This window comes from Perca fluviatilis, chromosome 12, assembly GCF_010015445.1.
Source record: "Perca fluviatilis chromosome 12, GENO_Pfluv_1.0, whole genome shotgun sequence".
NCBI classification, from domain to species: domain Eukaryota; kingdom Metazoa; phylum Chordata; class Actinopteri; order Perciformes; family Percidae; genus Perca; species Perca fluviatilis.
In genome coordinates this window covers 32,262,778-32,268,217 of record NC_053123.1, presented here as the reverse complement: position 1 = coordinate 32,268,217, position 5,440 = coordinate 32,262,778, and the positions used below count along the sequence as shown (strand labels likewise).

General features: G+C 40.1%; 2 long non-coding RNA genes across 2 annotated transcripts; both read left to right on the top strand.

The window, feature by feature from the left end:
- The first annotated feature begins 1,020 nt into the window (after nucleotides 1–1,020).
- LOC120569546 lies at nucleotides 1,021–2,231 on the top strand. Its single transcript, XR_005640893.1, has 4 exons — nucleotides 1,021–1,105; nucleotides 1,616–1,679; nucleotides 1,873–1,946; nucleotides 2,062–2,231. It is a non-coding gene; the product is annotated as an uncharacterized LOC120569546 (long non-coding RNA).
- Nucleotides 2,232–3,144: 913 nt separating this feature from the next.
- LOC120569545 lies at nucleotides 3,145–5,049 on the top strand. The gene is made up of 4 exons (XR_005640892.1): nucleotides 3,145–3,223; nucleotides 4,467–4,527; nucleotides 4,716–4,789; nucleotides 4,905–5,049. It is a non-coding gene; the product is annotated as an uncharacterized LOC120569545 (long non-coding RNA).
- Nucleotides 5,050–5,440: the final 391 nt, after the last annotated feature.

Sequence of the window (5,440 nt, the reverse complement as noted above, 5' to 3'; positions counted from 1 at the left end):
AATCTGTTCAGATTACAGATCATCTACAGTCTGTTGGTAATTAAAATCAGCAACAGATCGCATGTAGAGCATTTTGACAGCTACTCTGTCATAATAAAAACATCTGGAGACTGTGTAGGAGCTGATATATGGGTCTGATAACATTTTATTAAATCGGAATCGGACCACAGTGTTTGTGTCACTTCCTGTTCAGCCTGAAGGCTGCTGGGATCAGCTGGAAAACTGTCCGACTTGAGAGCGGACTTTTGTCACCGCCCCCGCTGCTCCCGCCTGCTCTCGTCTACTTTACAGGCGAGGCGCAGTTGATCTCGAACAAGCCTAATAATACAGGCTCATAGGATGTAGCCAGGATTATAGGTGACCAATCTCAGTGCCGGTTCTAAATGGAAACAAATTTCTCGAGTCCAGACTCAAACATACGTAATAGCAGACAGACTTTAAAAAAAGATTCATCTACTGCAGAGCAGTTTAAGACTCCTCCCTCCTCTAGTCCACACACTCACTGCTGAAAGTGTTAATGATGCACACCTGTTTTCACTAATGAGCACACTATGGGTACATCTCAGGTCCTTAAATTGCATCCACGTTTCAGTCAGTGCCATGGGCCTGTAGCTGTTGAGATCCCTGGGATGTGTCGTCTTTGGCACAGGCACCACGCAGGATGTCTTCCAGAGCTTTGGCACCCTCCCTACATTAAAAAACTGAATCAGGGGAGTTGTGCACTTTAAATAGTTGTTTAATGTTCAGTTTACTTAAAATAAATGTATTTGTTAGGTTAAAATGTTAATTTCAAATAAAGTCAATGTAATTGTGTCTATTGTTACCTGTAAAAAATATGAATGTGTTGATAAAATCAAAAATATTTAATTTAAGTGAATTAGGATTGCAATACTTGTTACATCCTGAAGATGGCAATATAAAACACCAGCTACCATTTAAACCAAAACAGGAGAAGAAGACTGAGATGCTTCAGACTGCGCATGCGTTTAGATTTGAATTCCTGACCGGACCTGGACCGGACAACCACGCCTGACCCTCCTTCGGTTAATTTCGGTAATTCTGTCGGAAAAGTGGCAGTTGGTGTTTGGTATCTGATATGGAAAAGGTAGGAGGAGATTTTCTTTCACTCAAACCTGTTTTTTTATATTTTCTTGAGCATTGTACTTTGTACTCCCCCTACTGGTTGTCTCAGTGGAACTACAGCTTGCGCTACCCTCCACTCCCCCTACTGGTTGTCTCATTGGAACTACAGCTCACGCTACCCTCCACTCCCCCTACTGGTTGTCTCATAACTACAGCTCGTGCTACCTTCCACCCCCCCCCCCCCCCCCCCCCCCCCCCCCCCCCCTCTGCTTGTTTTTTGGCCGCACACCTCTTTTCTTTCCCCCCCCCTTGGCCCAACCCCCCTACTTAATACTTTACCCCCCCCTGGTTGTCTTTTTTAACTACAGCTGCAGCAATGCTGTATACTGTTGCATTTTTTTTTTTTGGAATGAGTTGAAGTAAAAATTTATTTTTTTAAGAACCATGTAAAATGTGCCCCAATAATTGATCTGTTAACATCTTTATACGTTTATTTGTCTCTTTTAGTAATCATTATGTTGTAAAATTTCAGATCCTGAAAAATTGCTTCGTTGATGATTTGTGCTCCTGTCTGGATAAGACCTACTCAAAAAAAGGTAAGATCGTAACTAGCTACCTAGTTACTACAAATCGGCTTTTGCATATTTTTAGGAACATTTATTAGATGACAGCTTCATTGTCTTGTTCTGAGTAGATTTTTTTTATTTTTATTTGAAGGTATAGAGCTCTCTTAAATGCAAGTAATGCATTTCAGTAGTTGATGGCTTCTGTTAATCTGTTGAATTTCAGGTCCTGGCTGGGATAGCCTTTGTCAACTCCCTCCGTATTGATGTGTTATAGCTGGACTGCTGAGCTTTCATGTGGTACGTTAAGGCAGAAAATATAAACACCTTTTTATGAGGTATTACTAAAATAATGAATGTTGACTGTTTTAGTAGGTACCATTAATATAATTTGTGTTTGTGGACATGTTTTCAGATGGAGGCAGAATTTGTCTTACTACTACTACTCCCCTTCTCTCAAAGTTCCTTACACAACTTGACCAACGCACTGAGCAGCTCATGAAAGTGTTGAACAAAGGAGACTCTGCAGAGAGGAAAATCAGGATCATTATGGCCCCAATGACACAGGTATGTTTTGCTGTTGGTAGAAAATATTATGGAATTATAAGTTGATGGTCACTAGTGAATCTGACTGACTAGATAGTATCTGTGAATGCACCTTTAAGAGTAGGCTATGAAGTTGGGTTTTGATAGTTGCCTCTTGTGCTTCTTTCAAATTATGTTTTATTTGCTGCCACCTCTTAATATAAACACAGATCAATCAATGTAGCTGTGTTTAGGGATCAAATGTATTGATATTTGGAATGAGAAACAGAAGTTTGCTTCTCAACATACAGCACTGATCACTCAAACAATTGAGGCCGGTTTATCTCTTAGTGAGTGTTGTGAAAATTGCGTAGGTAAAACATTTTCTAATATAATTGTTTTTCTCCTTGCTCTTTCTCCTCTGTAAAGGAAGCCGACGGTACAGCTGTTGAGAGGGAGCTCTAGAAGTCACCTTTGGTATCTACAGCATCGATGTTAAGAGAGGTGATACCACTACTCCTCCAGCCGATGTTGGAATTGTGATTCAGGGTGTTGAAGTTCTGCACGACCTTGGGAGACTTTGCCTCTGCATGTGCCGGCAGTTATCCTAACAGACTGAAAGCCTACTTCAAAAGTTCTTCCTTCAAATGCACTCAAAAAATTGAATCAGGGGGGTTGTGCACTTTAAATAGTTGTTTAATGTTCAGTTTACTTAAAATAAATGTATTTACTAGGTTAAAATGTTAATTTCAAATAAAGTCAATGTAATTGTGTCTATTGTTACCTGTAAAAAATATGAATGTGTTGATAAATCCCAAAACATTTAATTTAAGTGAATTAGGATTGCAATACTTGTTACATCCTGAAGACGGCAGTATAAAACACCAGCTACCATTTAAACCAAAACAGGAGAAGAAGACTGAGATGCTTCCAGACTGCGCATCGTTTAGTTTTTCATTCCTGAACCGCGCCACTGACCCTCCTTCGGTTAATTTCGGTAATTCTGTCGGAAAAAAAGTTGCAGTTGGTGTTTGGTATCTAATATGGAAAAGGTAGGAGGACATTTTCTTTCACTCAAACCTGTTTTGTAATATTTTCATGTTGAGCATGATTGTACTTTGTGTTTGTGATGCAAACTGCTGTAAAAGCAGGTGGGGCTTCGACATGTTTGCTATAAAACTTAGCTAGCTAACGTTAGCTGTATGACCATAGACTATATATGTATGACCCATGTCGGTTGGCTGTTTATCCAGCAGCTCACTGCTTAGCGCTATAGCGATGTGTAGTGTTTCTAAACTTGAATTTAGTGCTGGTGGCCCAATGTAATTAGCTCAGGTTAGCGGTTAGCTCCGGTCAGCTCGAAGTGAGGGAGAGGGTGAACAACCAGACAAATGGACGTTCGGGGTCTCATCCACAGTGGTGTGGCCCGCAGCTTCGGCGATTTATTAGAACAGATATTCCTGCAGGCCACAACACCACAAGCAGCATGCTGCTACGCGTTAGCGCTGAGCCTGAAGTGAATGTTGTGGCTGTGTCATGCTCACTGCGCACTAAACTTTCTGCATTTAGCTAATACAGATAAACAATAGAAAAGGTGTCCATTTGTGGACCTGAGGTATGGTTATCTGCAACACTGCATGTTACTCATGTTTAATTTCAGAGCAGTTGGGCGGGACTCATCCACTTATTCGTGGTGAATTTGAAAGTTTACTTTGCACATGTATTTAGAGTATAAAATATATAACCCCCGCCCAAATCATTAGTTATTTTTTCATTGTGTTTTTAATCAGGGTGAGTGTGTGAAAGTCATGCTAAGGAATGATGTAAAAGCAAGCTTTGAGGATTTTTGTCATATTGTAGCTCAGCAACACTATGTAACTACAGCCGCTTCACCCTCCACTCCCCCTGCTGGTTGTCTCATTAGAACTACAGCTCGCCCTACTCTCCACTCCCTGCTGGTTGTCTCATTAGAACTACACTGCCTCACGTTCCTCTCCACTCCCCTGCTGGTTGTCTCATTAGGAACTACAGCTCCTACTCTCCCACTCCCCTGCTGGTTGTCTCATTAGAAACTACAGCTCGCTACTCTCCACTCTACTGGTTGTCTCATTGGAACTACAGGCTTCGCTACTCTCCACTCCCCCTGCTGGTTGTCTCATTGGAACTACAGCTGCAGCTAAAAGTTGCATAGTGCTGCTTTAAGAACCATGTAAAATGTGCCTCAATAATTGATCTGTTAACATCTTTATAGGTTTATTTGTCTCTTTTAGTAATCATTATGTTGCAAAATTTCAGATCCTGAAAAATTGCTTCGTTGAGTTGTTCTCCTGTCTGGATAAGACCTACTCAAAAAAAGGTAAGATCGTAACTAGCTACCTAGTTACTGCAAATCGGCTTTTGCATATTTTTAGGAACATTTATTAGATGACAGCTTCATTATCTTGTTCTGAATAGATTTTTTATAATTTTAAGGTATAGAGCTCTCTTAAATGCAAGTAATGCATTTCAGTAGTTGATGGCTTCTGTTAATCTGTTGAATTTCAGGTCCTGGCTGGGATAGCCTTTGTCAACTCCCTCCGTATTGATGTGTTATAGCTGGACTGCAGAGCTTTCATGTGGTACGTTAAGGCAGAAAATAGAAAAACCTTTTTATAAGGTATTACTAAAATAATGAATGTTGACTGTTTTAGTAGGTACCATTAATATAATTTGTGTTTGTGGACATGTTTTCAGATGGAGGCAGAATTTCTTACTACTACTACTCCCCTTCTCTAAAAGTTCCTTACACAACTTGACCAACGCACTGAGCAGCTCATGAAAGTGTTGAACAAAGGAGGCTCTGCAGGGAGGAAAATCAGGATCATTATGGCCCCAATGACACAGGTATGTTTTGCTGTTGGTAGAAATTATTATGGAATTATAAGTTGATGTTGACTAGTGAATCTGACTGACTAGATAGTATCTGTGAATGCACCCTTAAGAGTAGGCTATGAAGTTGGGTTTTGATAGTTGCCTCTTGTGCTTCTTTCAAATTATTTATTTGCAGCCACCTCTGAATATAAACACAGATCAATCAATGTAGCTGTGTTTAGGGATCAAATGTATTGATATTTGGAATGAGAAACAGAAGTTTGCTTCTCAACATACAGCACTGATCACTCAAACAATTGGGGGCGCGGTTTATCTATTAGTGAGTGTTATGAAATTGCGTAGGTATAAAACATTTTCTAATATAATTGTTTTTCTCCTTGCTGTTTCTTCTGTGTAAA